Consider the following 17,834-nt stretch of genomic DNA (forward strand, 5'->3'; position numbering starts at 1 on the left):
ATTGGTTCTGAGCATGCTCATTTGAACTTTGGATTTTAGTCCGATGGACTTGTGTACACACGATCGGATGATCCTCCATCGGACATTTGTTGTCGGAAAGTTCGAGAGTATTCACAGCGAACATTTGTCCTTTGAAAAACCTAAAACAATTGTCAGATGGAGCATACAGACGGTTCGGATTGTCCGATAAAACACATCCGTCGGATTGTTGTTGTCAAAAAGTCTGATCGTGTGTATGAGCCTCTGTGGTAAAGCATATTTTTATTTTCCATTGCAGGTAAATAATGGACTTCAAGCAAAATCAACGTGCTGTCATTAAAGGCCCATACCCACGATCAGACTTTTTGACAACAATGGTCCGACAGATGTGTTTTATCCGACAATCGTTTGTAAACTCCATCGGACGATTGTTTTCGGTTTTTCAACTGACAAATGTTCGCTGTGAATGCTCTCAAACTTTCTGACAACAAATGTCCGATGGAGGATCATCCGATCAAGTGTACACAAGTCGGGGGCGTGGCCTGGACGGGCATGTGAACAGTCGCAGTTCACGGAGCTCCCGCTATTGATCCTGTTACGATCCTGATACCGGCGAAAACCGACGTCTACGAGCGGACCAAACGAGGCAGCGCACTCCACGGACCTCAGCGGAGGGTGTCTGGACGAGCGGCGGGGGTCCGAATGACCCGCAAACCCGAGAAAGGAGCCGCGGTCGGTTCGGCCATGGAGATCCAAGATGGCGCCGGGGCCTCTCAGCAGCAGCGAGCAGCGCGCGGGCCTGAAAGACATGCAGAGGCTGGCGGTAAGGCGCCCAAAGCGGCCAAACACCAGGGGAAAGAACCCCCCAAGGACATGCTCTATTACACCCAAAGGCTGCAGGGATCTACCAGCTCTCCGGCTCCTACACAGCCGACATGGGCGCAGAGAGTGCAGGGCCTCAATGGTGATCCTGCTATGGATGACACGCTGCCACTTGAGAGCTCCACGGACACTATGCAGGACATATTTGGGGAACTACAGGATGATGCCCCGCAACCCACACTTAGTGAGATCCTCCGGGCGGTGCAGAAATGCACAACCTCAGTTACAGCCTCGGTGGACGGCCTGAAGGCACAGTTTGGGGAGCTTACTGAGACAGTGTCTCTCATGCGCCATGACCTCCAGAAAATCAGGGAGAGGACCACTGCTGTGGAGGTGCGCATCAGCGAGGTAGAAGACGCGCTCCCACCCCTCACCAGGGACGCTAGGTCCGCATTGCAGCAGTCCGCACAGGCCGCCGCAAAAACAGATGACATTAAGAACTGTCTGAGAAGGAACAATGTCCGCATAGTGGGTCTCCCCGAGAAGGTGGAAGGTAGGGACCCCACTACGTTCATTGAGACCTGGCTCCAGGATACCTTTGGCAAGGAGGCATTTTCCACGCTGTACGCAGTAGAGAGGGCGCACCGAACGCCTCCCAGACCCCTTCTCCCTGGCGGCCCCCCCAGATCCGTCCTAGCCAGGCTCCTGAATTATAGGGACAAAGAAACCATCCTGTGGCTGGCCAGGGAAAGGGGATCGGTGCATTACAACGGAGCCAGAGTGTCGTTCTATCCTGACTTCTCAGCAGAGGTGCAACGCAAGAGGGCCAAGTTTGTGGATGTTAAAAAGCGCCTGCAGAGGATCCAAGTCAACTACGCCATGCTGTTCCCAGCCAAGCTGAGGATTACGGTGAGGGGCCAAGCCACGTTCTTCGAATCTGCCGCGGAGGCCGCACAGTGGCTGGACCATAATGAACAGGACCTGAGGAGACGCCGCGAGGAAGACAGGGGTGATTGAGGCCCTAAAGACACCCCTACATAGCCGCTAAGTTCGCCGCAGACCAGTTCTGTTGTTACCTGCAAGCCGGAACTTTACCTGATTATAATTTGTTAGCGTTACTTAAGAGCTTCGGAAGCTGAATTGCACCCCCTCTGGACTCCATGCTACAGGGGGGGGGCCACACTTATGTGCTATTTGGTACCAGCGACGAACCCCGGCCGGGGGAGTCTTCCCTTGTTTTTTGGTGCCCTGTTGGCACACGAGGACTGCTGGATCCACGCAACAGGAGATCGCGAAGGGGATCGACCTCTGCCCCGGACGGGGCAGAGGGGTGGTCACGTATGTTTAACAGTTTTTTCTCTTTTTTACTATTGACTATTTTTGATGCTCTGCTCACAGACTTATGCCACATGATGCACGGTTACTTGCTGGACCAGATCCGGCCCCGGCTGGGGCCCCGCCCTCCGGAGATGGCCTTGAGGCCTCGTACCCTGGACGGTAACTATTTTCAGACTCAGTTATGGCCACCACCCCGATAGTGACTTGGAATGTGCGTGGGGTGCATGACCCGCTGAAACGGACTATGATACGGTCGGGTCTGAAGAAATTTCTCCCTGCCATTGTGGGATTGCAGGAAACTCACCTTACCAAGGACACGGTTGGGTGTCTGGGATTTTCCTGGGTGGGCAAGGCATATCACTCCAATCACACCTCATATTCAAGGGGGGTGAGTGTGCTGATACACGGCTCCTTGGCCTACCAGGAAATAGACGCACTGGTTGACCCGCTCGGTAGATATGTCTTTTTATATTGCAAATTATTTACGGTAACAATGGTTCTTGCTTTCGTATATATTCCTCCCCCTTTTTCGAGAGAGGTGTTACAGCTTCTGCTGTCCTACCTGGGTCATAAGCCCGATGTCCCCGTAATGATCATGGGGGACTTTAATGCATGTATTGACCGGAGAGAGGATAGGCACCCACCAGCTAGGATGCCCCAGGGGAGTAGGGGGACAGCTCTGAGCAGATTAATGGGAGAGGTAGGGTGGCTAGATGTTTGGAGAGCTAGATACCCTGCGACCAAACAGTTCTCATGCTTCTCCAAAACGCACGGCTCACTGTCCCGCATCGATCTGTGTGTCGGGTCCCCGCAGGTACTTCATATGATCCCCAGGGTGGAATACTTTCCACGAGTGGTCTCTGATCACTCTCCGCTTGTGGCCCACCTGGTCACGCGCCCGGTGTCCTCTCTGCCTAAAGCCCCGTGGAAACTAAACGCCTTCTGGCTAAAACTGTTCACTTCCCATGACCATGTTACACGCCGAATAGAACAATACTTCCTAGACAATTGGGGGGGGACGGAGAGGGCCCTGGGCTGGGATGCCTTTAAAGCATGCCTGCGGGGAACGTTCATTGAGGAGATTGCGTCCATAAAGCACAACTCCTCTGCTCTCCTGGAGCAGGTGGAGGACCAGGTGAGACAGTTAGAACTGACCTATGTTGTTGACCCCTCGGAATCCGCGAGGGAGGCATGGATGTCGGCCCAGGACTCCCTGGACCGGCTGAGATCCTCCACCGCGGAGAAAAAGCGATTCTTTACCCAGCAGGCCTACTATGAGGAGGGTGAGAAAACGGGTCGCTTGTTGGCCAGAATCGCAAGGTCGCAACAGGCGTCCCCGGCCATAGGAGCAATTCGAGACACGCAGGGGCGGCTGGTGAACGAACCTGAGTCAATCTTGAATGAGTTAGCGGCTTTCTACTCTGCACTGTACAGTTCAAGGGATGATTTCACGGACGGGGAGCTGCAGCGCTACATGGATGCGATAGCTCTCCCGGCCCTGAAAGAGGGGGCAAGGACCGAGCTGGAGAGGCCGCTGACTCTGGAGGAGTTGGGGGAGGCGGTGGCCTCGTTCCCCACGTGTAAGGCCCCGGGGGATGACGGCCTACCCATGGAGGTGTATACCCAGTATGGGGGGGTGGTGCTGCCTAGGTTGCTCGAGGTGTTTAACGCCTCGCTCGACTCGGGGGCCCTGCCTCCCTCCATGACAAGGGCGAACATTATTTTACTACTGAAGGCGGGCAAGGATCCTCTGGATCCCGGATCGTATAGACCCATTTCTCTACTACAGAGCGACGTCAAAATACTTGCGAAAGTCCTGGCCATGCGCGTGAACAAAATCATTCTGTCCATTATACATCCTGACCAGGCAGGATTCATGCCATGCAAATCCACGGCGACGAATCTCCGGCGGCTGTACCTGAACATGCAGACCCCCTCGGAGGCCGTTGGCAGTAGGGCACTGTTGTCGCTTGATGCCAATAAGGCCTTCGACAGTGTCGGCTGGCGGTATCTATGGGCGGTACTGACCAAATTCGGCTTCGGCCCTAGGTTCCTAGGGTGGGTCCAGCTTCTGTATGCTACACCTCAGGCGGCCATACGCATGGCAGATAGGATGTCCCATGCCTTTGCTCTGGGCAGGGGGACCAGGCAGGGATGTCCCCTGTCCCCCCTGCTCTTTGCTCTGGCCATCGAAACCCTTGCGGTCCTGGTGAGGAGCTGCGAGGCGATTCGAGGGTTTAGATATGGGGACATGCATGAGAAAATCATGCTATACGCCGATGACATGCTCCTCTTCTTGGAGGATACGGAGGGATCTCTGCAACAGGCCATGGCCATTGTTACTGACTTTGGCCGCTTTTCGGGGCTTACAATTAATTGGACCAAATCGGCCCTGATGTTCCTGGATGGGGCACCCGCGGTAGGGGGTGGCCCTGCGTGTCCAGTGCCCGTAGTGCCATCTTTTAAATATCTGGGGGTCTGGATATCCCCCATGATTACGGACTACTGTAAATTAAATGTGTACCCCCTGTTATCCAAATTCAGAGATAAAATTCAAGTGTGGAACAAACTAAAAATGTCCCTGGCAGGCAAAACAAATCTCATCAAAATGATACTAATGCCCCAGTTGCTGTACTTCTTGCACAAGGCTCCTATGGTGATCACCCTGAAAGTATTCAGGGTGGTTAACTCTCTATTCAGGCAGCTGCTGTGGCACACCAAAACCCCCAGGATCAAACTAGAACAGCTGCAGCGCCCGAAGGAGGGGGGTGGGCTGGCACTACCCAATCCCTGGATATATTACTTAGCGGCCCAACTCCAACATTTGATAGGAACCACGGGGGTGCAACCCGATGCCTCGGCGGCTCAACTTATGCTGCGGGGATCGTGGGCAGCCATGATACCAGAGGGGCTGGAGGCTTGTAAATTCCAAAAACCCAATAGGCGAATGCCCACATATGCGCTTGTCCAGAAGGTATGGAATAAGGCTAGACAGCTCCAGGGTGTAGCCGGGTTCACAGAGTTCAGTCCCATTTGGGGGAACGACTCCTATGAGGAACTGGCCAAAATTGAGCAGGGACGCAGGTGGAGCTCCTACGGGGTCACGCATCTTAAAAATATCTTTAGAGGGGGGGCCCTACTTCCCTTCAGTGAACTACAAAATAGATTTAACCTGCCACGCAATATGCAGTTTTATTACATACAGCTACAGCACGCAGTGAGAGTGCAGGGGACAGCGGTTGAGTGGGTTCAGTCCCCCACTCCGGTTTTCCGGGCGTTGTTTCAAGCGCGGGATACCAAAGGCATGATTTCGCAATGCTACAATATGCTCCTGTCGTCGTTTCTAGAGGGACATCCTATGAGGGTGGCAGAGCAATGGGAGACAGACTTAGGGCCGATTGAGGGGGAAGTATGGGAGGAAGCCCTGCTGGCGGTAAACGCCTGCTCGCTGAATGTGTCGCAAAGGGTGTCTCAGCTCTACATCTTACTCAGGGTGCACTACACTCCGGTCAAACTCTTTAGAATGGGCCGTGCCCCAGACCCACTATGTGGTCGATGCAGGGCGGCCCAGGGGGACCTGGTCCACCTGCTCTGGCGTTGTCCCAAGCTTCATAGGTACTGGTCGGAGGTTCTGGCGACCCTAAACTCCGTGTTTCAGACTAGTGTCCCATTAGACCCACTCTGCTGCCTCCTGGGCGTGTTGGAAGGGGCGATAGCAGAAGAGGCCACTAGAGTGGCATTTGCCAGGGCTCTGTTCCAGGCGAGAAAGCTTATCCTCATACACTGGAAGTCGAGGGAGCCCCCATCAGTTAAGGTCTGGGTACAACATGTGGGCAGGACTCTATTGATGGAGAAATACATCTACCAGCACAGGGGTAACGCAGGTAAATTTTTCAGACTATGGGACCCATGGCTCGCAACGCTGGGGCTGAGCCCCGTGGAACTAGTTCAAGAACGGTTACTTGGAGGGATGTAGGGACAGGGACCGATTTGCAGGGCCCTGGGCCTGATTACTCGTGAGGACAAATGGAGGGGGGTGGACTGGGAGAGAGGACGGGGGCGGAGTTTAGGGGTTGGTGTCCAGGTGGTTCTGATGCTAAACCGATTGTGCATAGTGAATTTATAAAGTGCATCTGATGGTTGAACTGTATTCTTGAAGATATACTCATTTGCAATTTTAAATGTACAATGTCATCTGTACTATGTTTGTCTGTTGTGTGAGAAATAAAAACCTTTTTGATCAAAAAAAAAGTGTACACAAGTCCATCAGACTAAAATCATGCTCAGAACCAATGCTAAACATCAGACAACAATAGCAGAAGTTTCCCAAAGGGTGGCGGTAAAGAGCTGAAAAGCCACATGGTTTGGTGAATGTTGGCTGAAAAAGTTCTGCCATGTGTATGCAGAACAAGTTAATAGCCAACGCCCCTTCGGACAAAAATCCACGGAAAAGTCAGATGGAAGTCCGATTGTGTGTATGAGGCTTAAGTTCTTGATGAAGGAAATGTGCAGCCTGTCCGATATCCACAGAAGGCTACAGAATGTTTACGGAGATTACACCATCTGATGGACCGTTTTGATCGGTCCAAACCGATCGTGTGTGGGCGACATCGGTTAAAAAAAAGCCAACTTGTTTTAAATTTAACCGATGGATTCCTAACCGATGGGAAAAAAACGATCGTTGGTAGGCACAACCATCGGTTGAAAATCCACTCATGCTCAGAATCAAGTCGACGCATGCTTGGAAGCATTGAACTTCGTTTTTTCAGCACGTCTTTGTGTTTTACGTCACCGTGTTCTGACATGACCATTTTTTCAACCGATGGTGTGTAGGCACGACTGACCATCAGTCAGCGTCATCGGTTAACCGATGAAAACGGTCCATCAGACGGTTTTCATTGGATGGACCGATCGTGTGTACAGGGCTTTAGAAACACTGAACTGCAGTTTCCACTGATTTGATCAATCTTCCAGCAATGCCAAATCACGTTCCATGTTAGGCCCCGTACACACGGCCGAGGAACTCGACGTGCCAAACACATCGAGTTCCTCGGCGTGTTCAGTCCTGGAGCCGCCGAGGAGCTCGGCGGGCCGAGTTCTCCCATAGAACAACAAGGAAATAGAGAACATGTTCTCTATTTCCTCGCCGAGGTCCTCATCGGCTTCCTCGGCCGAAAGTGTACACACGGCCGGGTTTCTCGGCAGAATTCAGCTCTGAACCGAGTTTCTGGCTGAATTCTGCCGAGAAACTCAGTCGTGTGTACGGGGCCTGACAGACACCTCCAGGAATGTCAACCCTTTTACACACCTTTGTATCATCAGCAAAAAGACATACCTTGCCCAACCAACCTTTAGTTATCTCACTTACATAGAGATTAAATAGTACAGGACCTAGCACAGAGCCTTGTGGTACCCTACTAGTATGTTATATTTTTCAGGAACCTTATCACAAGCCCATTCCCTCCCGTGTTGTTAGTTCTAACAGCCTATAGCTTTTTTTTTTCGTTCAATCCAGCAGGTTGATTGAAAAAAAATGACAAACCTGGCCCCCTCATTACACCCTTGTGTATACTAGGCTTAATCTCTTGACAACCGAGGACGTCCCTTCTGATACGCCGCGTAAGTGCACGGATGCGCCGTCGTATCTCTGCGCCTGATTCTTGAAATAAGATACGCCTGAATTTTGGCTCCATCCGACCGACGTAAGTCTCCTACGCCGTCGTATCTTGGGCACATATTTACGCTGGCCGCAAGGGGCGCTTCCATTGATTTACGTGTTGAATATGTAAATGAGCGAGATACGCCGATTAACGAATGTACTTACGCTCGTCGCAGTAATCTACACCGTTTGCGTAAGGCGTAGTCCGGCGTAAAGTTATTCCACACAATAGCAGGTGTAAGTCATGTTAGGGTATGGACGTCGGAACTGCCGTCGTATATTACGTTGTTTACGTAAGTCGTACGTGAATGGGGCTGGGCGTAGGTTACGTTCACGTCGTAGGCATTGAGCCGTTGTATCTTAGGGAGTATATGCGACGTGATTCTGAGCATGCGCCGTTCGTTTGGCCCTTCATTTACATAGGGTCACGCTTCATTTTAATACATCACGCCCACTTCCTTGCTAGTGAATTAGGCGGGCTTACGCCGGCCAATTTACGCTACGCCTCCGCAACTTTTGGAGCAAGTGCTTTGTGAATACTGGTCTTGCCTCTCTATGTTACGTCGGCGTAGCGCATATGAGATGCGCTACGCCGGCCAAAAGATGCGCCGCACTACGAGAATCCGGCTAATAATATTTGGGGGTTCTGATTAATTTTCTAGCAAAAAAATTGTGATTTTTACATGAAGGAGAGAAGTGCCAAAATAGGCCCGGTTGTAAAGGGCCAGATTCTCAAAAGAGTTACGACGGTGTATCTCAGGAAACACCGTCATATCTCTGTTTTTGGCCCCTGGTATCTATGCGAGTGATTCCTAGAATCATTTTCGCATAGATACGGCCAAGATCCGACAGGCGTAAGTCACTTACACCGTCGGATATTAGATGTAATTCGACGCTGGCTGCTAGGTGGCGTTTACGTTCAGTTCTCATTTGACTATGCAAATGAGCCTGATACGCCGATTCCCGAACGAATTTGTGCCGCGTAGTCGTCGTTTACGTAGTTTCCATAAGCGTAAGGTTACCCCTGCTATATGAGGGGTAACCTTACGCCAGTCCGCCGTATGCCATGTTAAGTATGGCGTCGAGTCAGCGTCGTCTTTTTCCGTCGGTTACGTCGTTTTACTAAGTCGCCCGCGAATATGACTTTACGTCAATGACGCTCACGTCGGCGTCATTGAGGTTTTCCGTCGTGAGCTGGAGCATGCGCACTGGGCTCTTTTTCCGCCCGGCGCATGCGCAGTTCGATCGGCCCGGGGGCGCGCTTAATTTGAATACAAGCCGCCCCCTTTGAATTACGCGCCCATACGCCGGGCCATTTACACTACGCCGCCGCAAATTACGGAGCTTAATTAAGTGCTTGGAGAATACGGCACTTGCTCCAGTAAGTTGCGGTGGCGTGGTGTAAATGGCTTACACTACGCCAACGCCGATTCTTTGAGAATCTGGCCCAGGGTGATTAAGGATACCTGTTGCAGCAGATTTCACTTCACCTTCTATAATCTCTTTAATGTTGCATAAGGTAATGCCCCTAATAGAAAACTAGGAATTCCTTATAACTGCAGCAATAGGTGACCAGAGTAAGGACCGTGCTATAAAACATTTCTCTCAGAAATATTAAAGCAGCTCAGATTTATTATTCTGGAAGCTTCCTAAAACATATGGAAAGCACATATTGACTGCCTTTATTAGAAAAAAGGGCTGGCAACACATATTAATATTGTTTGGCTGAACAAAAAAAAAACAAAAAAAAATCTAACAAATTCCCTCTTCTACAATACAGCAGGGATGGATGAATGCCTTTGTATTTTGACAGTCAGCCCCACCTGCTGTTAAAATCAAACAGCGGCTGCATCTTATTGGATGAAGCCACTCTTCAGCTGACAATTTTTCCCCCGACTCCTTTGATTTTTCATTTGAAGGATGTTGGGCAGGAGGGGACCTACAACACCACCCACTAAACAAATTTCCAGTTCCTTAGTAATTGGCTGAATTTCATAGGCAATGTCTGGCAATGCAGAACAAACTATAAAGACCCCATTCACACTATGTAATGGTCTTTTGCAAACTTCTATAGCCCTGTACACACGATCGGTCCATCCAATGAAAACAGTCTGATGGACCGTTTTCATCGGTTAACCGATGAAGCTGACTGATGATCAGTCGTGCCTACACACCATCGGTTAAAAAAACGATCGTGTCAGAACGCGGTGACGTAAAACACAATGACGTGCTGAAAAAACAAAGTTCAATGCTTCCAAGCATGCGTCGACTTGATTCTGAGAATGCGTGAATCGTTTTTTTTCTATCGGTTAGGTATCCATCGGTTAAATTTAAAACAAGATTGCTTTTTCTTAACCTATGGATAAATAATAGATACGATCGGTTTGGTCCGATGAAAACAGTCCATCAGACCGTTCTCATCTGTTTGACCGATCGTGTGTACGCGGCATATGAGTCACACTGAGGCGTTAATTCATCAAGAATGAACTTTAAATGCATAAGACCATGCATTGTAGTGCACTGCAGTGTAGATCCAATGCCACCTACTCTACTTGTGCATTCGGAAGCCATTCTAACGAAATAACCAGAGCTTTTTTTCTCAGAAAATAGGTGCAGGAACTCAACCACGACCCCGTTCAGATTTCTCAAACAGTAGAAGGGTCTTAAAGGGGCATTAAATACCAGGATTGCTTTACATACAGAATGCAGAGTTCAGGTGATTACATACAGAGTGCAGAGCTGTCACTTGTAAACACAGAAACCAGACTTCTGTGTTTACAAGTGATTGTGGTGAGCAGGCACCAAAGGGTCTGAGCCAAAGGTGGTGGAACTGAGTTCCCCCTGAAAAAAAGCCCTGGAAATAACACTGCAATGCTCTTCGCAGAGTGCCGTGTGTTATTGTGCATTTAGCATGGTAAAATATGTTTTTGCAATGCATAGATCTGAAGGGGGCCTTATGGCTAACTATAATTTCATTCTGAAGACCCCCCTCTCCTTGATAACCCCCCCCCCTCTCTCTTTGCACTTGTACCTTAGATTAGCAGGTGGTCCAGAAGCCTACACCATATTAAATAGCACTCACCCAAAACCTCTCTGCAGGATTATAAGTTGATATCTTTTGCATTTGGGTCTATTACAAACCCAGTATCCCTGGCACTATGCATAATGACATTAGACATGTGCAGAACGGAAAAAAAAAAGCGTATATTGATTGGTTTGCGCAAAAGTTATATAGCTGGATTCAGAGACAGTTACGCCAGGGTATCAGTAGATACGCCGTCGTAACTCTGAATCTACGCCGTCGTAAATGTAAGCGTATTCTGGAAACCAGATACGCTTAAAGTGGAGGTTTACCCTATAAAACATTTCTAAGGCCCCGTACACACGAGAGGATCCATCCGCTGGAATTGATCCGCGGACCGGCTCCAGCGGATAGATCCCCTGGTGTGTACAATCCAGCGGATCTGTTTCCGCGGATTTTTATCCCCTGGGATGGATTTCCAGCGGATAAAAATTTGAAGACATGCTTTCAAATCTATCCGCTTGAATCCATCCCAACGGATTGATCCGCTGGTCTGTACAGACTCACCGGATCAATCCGTCCGAATGAATCCCCCGCATGCGTCGTAATGATTCGACGCATGCGTGGAATTCCTTATATGACAGCGTCGCGCACGTCGCCGCGTCATCATCGCGGCGACGGCGCGGCACGTCATCGCGATGGGATTTCGGCACGGATTTCGATCTGATGGTGAGTACACTCCATCGGATCAAAATCCTCGCAAATCCTCGAGAGGATTTATCCGTGGAAACGGTCCGGTGGACCGTATCCGCGGATAAATCCTCTCGTGTGTACGGGGCCTAACACTGCATCCAGCCCAGTTGTGCATATAAAATAACACTGACCTTTTTTTTTTTTTTTTCGTAGATAGCGTGTAGCCGTGGAATTCACCGCGGCTTCCGGGTAGGGAATCCCGCGGGAGTGGGCGTTCCTATTGACATGCCAATTGATTGACATGCTAAACGACGGTGCACACAGCGCGTCACGACTTCCTGAAGGAAGTTCGGGTCGGCTCGGCTCTATTCGGCGCCGGTGCGCAGGCGGGGAATAGAGCCGAGCCACCCGAGCTTCTTTCGGGAAGTCGTGACGCGTTGTGTGCGCCGTCGTTTAGCATGTCAATCAATTGGCATGTCAATAGGAACGCCCACTCCCGCGGGATTCCCTACCCGGAAGCCGCGGTGAATTCCACGGCTACACGCTATCTAAGAAAAAAAAGGTCAGTGTCATTTTATATGCACAACTGGGCTGGATGCAGTGTTAGAAATTTTTTATAGGGTGAACCTCCACTTTAAATTAGGCTAAGATACGAGTGGCGTAAGTCTCCTACGCCGTCGTATCTTAGGATGCATATTTACGCTGGCCGCTAGGTGGCGCTTCCGTTGAGTTCGGCGTAGAATATGCAAATGAGCTAGATACGCCGATTCAGAAACGTACGCGCGCCCGGCGAATTTTTTTACGTCGTTTACGTAAGGTTTTTTTCGGCGTAAAGTTAGTCGAACAAATAGCTGGCCTAGCCAATGTTAAGTATGGCCGTCGTTCCCAGGTCGAAATTTGAAAATTTTGCGTCGTTTGCGTATGTCGTCCGTGAATAGGGCTGGACGGAATATACGTTCACGTCGAAACCAATACGTCCTTGCGGCGTACTTTGGAGCAATGCACACTGGGATATGTCCACGGACGGCGCATGCGCCGTTCGTTAAAAACGTCAATCAAGTCGGGTCACCAGTCATTAACATAAAACACGCCCCCCTGTTCCACATTTGAATTAGGCGCGCTTAGGCCGGCCCATTTACGCTACGCCGCCGTAACTTAGGCAAGTGCTTTGTGAATACAGCACTTGCCTCTCTGACTTACGGCGGCGTAGCGTATATGCGATACGCTACGCCGCCTCAAAGATATGCCAGTCTATCTGAATCTAGCTAATAATCTACAAAATAGGGAATAGATTCATGGCATTTTTTTTTAAATAGTAATGGAGGTGATCAGTTATTTTTATCGGGACTGCGACATTATGGCGGACATATCGGACACTTTTGACACATTTGGCATTTCTACTGCGATCAGTGCTATACAAATGCGCCAATTACTGTGTACGTGTCACTGGCAGGGAAGGGGTTAACACTAGGGGGCGATCAGGGGGTTAACTGTGTTCCCTAGTGTGTGTTCTAACTGTGGGGGGATGGGACTGACTGTGCCTTTAGGCAGCTAAATGCCCAGGCCAGGTTTTGCGATTCGGCACTGCGTTGCTTTAACAGACAATTGCGCGGTCGTGCGACGTGGCTCCCAAACAAAATTGGCGTCCTTTTTTCCCCACAAATAGAGCTTTCTTTTGGTGGTATTTGATCACCTCTGCGTTTTTTATTTTTTGCGCTATAAACAAAAATAGAGCGACAATTTTGAAAAAAATGCAATATTTTTTACTTTTTGCTATAATAAATATCCCCCAAAAACATATATAAAAAATGTTTTTCCTCAGTTTAGGCCGATACGTATTCTTCTACCTATTTTTGGTAAAAAAAAATCGCAATAAGCGTTTATCGATTGGTTTGCGCACAATTTATAGCGTTTACAAAATAGGGGATAGTTTTATTGCATTTTTATTTATTTATTTTTTTTACTACTATTGGCGGCGATCAGCGATTTTTTTCGTGACTGCGACATTATGGCGGACACTTAGGACAATTTTGACACATTTTTGGGACCATTGTCATTTTCACAGCAAAAAATGCATTTAAATTGCATTGTTTATTGTGAAAATGACAGTTGCAGTTTGGGAGTTAACCACAGGGGGCACTGTAGGAGTTAGGGTTCACCTAGTGTGTGTTTACAACTGTAGGGGGTGTGGCTGTAGGACTGACGTCATCGACCGAGTCTCCCTTATAAAAAGGATCACTCGATCGATACGCCGCCACAGTGAAGCACGGGGAAGCCGTGTTTACATACGGCTCTCCCCGTTATTCAGCTCCGGGGAGCGATCGCGACGGAGCGGCTATAAACAAATAGCCGCGCCGTCATCCCGGATCGCTCCCCGAGGGAATCCGCCCGCCGCACGCAGCGGGGGGGGGGGGGGGTCCCGATCGGACCCCCCACCCGCTAGAAGGCAAGGACGTATATATACGCCCATCTGCCTGTCCGTGCCATTTTGCGGACATAAATAGTCGTGCGGCGGGCGTTAAGGGGTTAAAGGTACCATTATCCAATTTATTATTTATTTTATGCTAATTCCATTTAATTGAATCACAGAACAGTGCCACATCTACTACAATTTTTTTCTTACACTTTTACTTCACTTAGGTGGCAGTAACACATAGAGGCTGCAGTTCTTTTTCAAGTCCTGCCAATTAAAAAGAATCCATAGCGCGGAATCATATATTAACTCACAAGCATCGGCACCCCCGCTGTGCGGTGGCACGGGCCTGCTATAAGGAACCGACATACAGCTACGCCGGTTTGCGGGATCGTGCCGATCTTCTGCAGTATAATGATGCCGGCTGGTCAGCAAGCGGTTAATTAGTAATAAGCAAATACGGCAACCTATGTACTACTGTATACATTTGGTTCAGTTATGAAACTACATCATTTATTTGTATAAAAAAAACAATGACTCACACCCATATAAATTCATTAGGCATTACTCACCGATTTATGGTGCTCCCTGCAGTCTTTTGGGGAATTTACTGTCTTGTAAGATGTATTGGAAGGCAAAGAACCCAAAAGGCATATATAAAGCCAATTATGTTTCAAAGGGGAAAACAATTCCATCCTAAATAAAAAGGTGGCGATTAGTTTATATAATAGATTCCACATACAGTGTTCTACATACCGCTATACAATACAATGAAATAGAAACAATCCACTTCTATTTTCTTTTCTTCCCCTTCTTAAAGTAACCTTAAAGTTAAAGTGGAATTTCAGCCGGCTCTGTACATCTCCGTCCGGCCTCGCCATCATAGCATGTGCACAGATCAGGGTTGCCAACCTCCTGCATGGAAAATTTACTGGCTGAGCACATTTTTTACTGGCAACCTGAGAAATTACAGAAGTCCTTTTGAAAACTAATGCCACGTACACACGATCGGTTCATCCGATGAAAACGGACCAATGGATTTTTTCATCAGATATCCGATGAAGCTGACTTTCATCAGTCGTGCCTACACACCATCAGTTAAAAATCCGTTCGTGTCAGAACGCGGTGAGGTAAAACACAATGGGCCAGATTCAGGAAGCTATTGCGCCCGCGCAACCATAGGTTGCTCGGCGCAATAGCTGTTTTGCTCCCGCGTAGCGAATGCCCCTGATTCAGGAACATCGCTACGCGGACTGCAGCCTAGGATATGACAGACATAAGCCTCCTTATGCCTTCATATCTCAGGCTGCATTCTTGCGTTGGCCGCTAGGGGGGCGCGGCCATTGTGATCGGCGTATAGTATGCAAATTGCATACTACCACCGATTCACAAAAGTTGCGCGGGCCCTGCGCACGCAAGGTACGGAGTTTCCGTACGGCGACTTTAGCGCAAGGTTGCTCCTGCTATAGCAGGGGCAGCCAATGCTAAAGTATAGCCGCCCTTCCCGCTCGTGAAATTTAAATTTCACGTCGTTTACGTAAGTGATTCGTGAATGGCGCTGGACGCCATTCACGTTCACTTAGAAGCAAATGACGTCCTTGCGATGTCATTTGCCGCAATGCACGTCGGGAAAGTTTCCCGACGGAGCATGCGCTGTTCGCTCGGCGCGAGAGCGCGCCTAATTTAAATGATTCCCGCCCCCGGCGGGATCATTTACATTAGGCGCCCTTACGCCGGGCTATTTAGCATATCGCCCGCGCAATTTACGGAGCTACTGCTCCGTGAATCGCTGGCATATCAAAATATTTGCGTGGGCGCAGAGCAAAAATCGTTGCCCTTTGCCCACGCAAATATTGCGCGGATCTAGCTGAATCTGGCCCATGGACGTGCTGAGAAAAATGAAGTTCAAAGCTTCCGAGCATGCGTCGACTTGATTCTGAGCATGCGTGGATTTTTAACCGATGGACTTGCCCACAGACGATCGTTTTTTTCTATGGTTTTTTTTAACCATCAGATAATTTTAAAACAGGTTCTAAGTTTTTTCACCGATGTGAAAAAAAACGATGGGGCCCACACACGATCGGTTCGTCCAATGAAAATGGTCTATCGGACCGTTTTCATCAGACGAACCGATCGTGTGTGTGATCTTGACCTCGGGACCACGTTGGTCTGAGGTCGCATCTCAATGGAGTAGGCCCAGCTATGCTGGCTGGGGCCTATGATTCTGAAGGGGATCCCAAGCTGTCCATCCAAGTGGGGGAAGCTGCTTAACGAAGGAAACCGGGGGAGGACCTGCCCTGGAGGAGACCAAGCAAAGCAAGCTAATGTCTCGGGATAGGCCTGGTGACTTCGTTATAAAGGGACCCACTACTCTATTTGTCTTACAGTCCCCTGGATCGGCTTAAAGGCTCTTTTACTGTAAGGCAGGAAGTTCGGGACGTAAATCCTGTGGCAGAGGATCCCTGACTATCCATCTTTTGTTCACAGATGGTCTGTGGCAGAGACTGTTCTCAAACTTTTCGTGCGTAATCCCGACTGCTAGGCCATGTGAGAGGGGTCTATCCGGGTGAGCAATACCCACTCAAGGGAGAGTGGTGAATACTGGAACTTTAGATAATTTTGTGCATTCTGTACCACGTACCTGAACCTTCCCCTTATTTCTCTACTCTCCTCTTTCTTCACAAGTTTTATGCAGCAAAAATAAAGACTTTCTTCCCCTAACGTGCAAAACCCAAATCTAAACCAGCAGCTCCTACGGGGGTATTGCTATATATATATATATATATATATATATATATATATATATATATATATATATATATATATATATATATATATATATATATATATATATATATATATATATATATATATATATATATATATATACAGGTGGTTCTCAAAAAATTAGCATATTGTGATAAAGTTCATTATTTTCTGTAATGTACTGATAAACATTAGACTTTCATATATTTTAGATTCATTACACACAACTGAAGTAGTTCAAGCCTTTTATTGTTTTAATATTGATGATTTTGGCATACAGCTCATGAAAACCCAAAATTCCTATCTCAAAAAATTAGCATATCATGAAAAGGTTCTCTAAACGAGCTCTTAACCTAATCATCTGAATCAACTAATTAACTCTAAACACCTGCAAAAGATTCCTGAGGCTTTTAAAAACTCCCAGCCTGGTTCATTACTCCAAACCGCAATCATGGGTAAGACTGCCGACCTGACTGCTGTCCAGAAGGCCATCATTGACACCCTCAAGCAAGAGGGTAAGACACAGAAAGAAATTTCTGAACGAATAGGCTGTTCCCAGAGTGCTGTATCAAGGCACCTCAGTGGGAAGTCTGTGGGAAGGAAAAAGTGTGGCAGAAAACGCTGCACAACGAGAAGAGGTGACCGGACCCTGAGGAAGATTGTGGAGAAGGACCGATTCCAGACCTTGGGGGACCTGCGGAAGCAGTGGACTGAGTCTGGAGTAGAAACATCCAGAGCCACCGTGTACAGGTGTGTGCAGGAAATGGGCTACAGGTGCCGCAATCCCCAGGTCAAGCCACTTTTGAACCAGAAACAGCAGCAGAAGCCCCTGATCTGGGCTACAGAGAAGCAACACTGGACTGTTGCTCAGTGGTCCAAAGTACTTTTTTCGGATGAAAGCAAATTTTGCATGTCATTCAGTAATCAAGGTGCCAGAGTCTGGAGGAAGACTGGGGAGAGGGAAATGCCAAAATGCCTGAAGTTCAGTGTCAAGTACCCACAGTCAGTGATGGTCTGGGGTGCCATGTCAGCTGCTGGTGTTGGTCCACTGTGTTTTATCAAGGGCAGGGTGAATGCAGCTAGCTATCAGTAGATTTTGGAGCACTTCATGCTTCCATCTGCTGAAAAGCTTTATGGAGATG

This window comes from Rana temporaria, chromosome 3 (assembly GCF_905171775.1).
Source record: "Rana temporaria chromosome 3, aRanTem1.1, whole genome shotgun sequence".
In the NCBI taxonomy this organism is placed as follows: domain Eukaryota; kingdom Metazoa; phylum Chordata; class Amphibia; order Anura; family Ranidae; genus Rana; species Rana temporaria.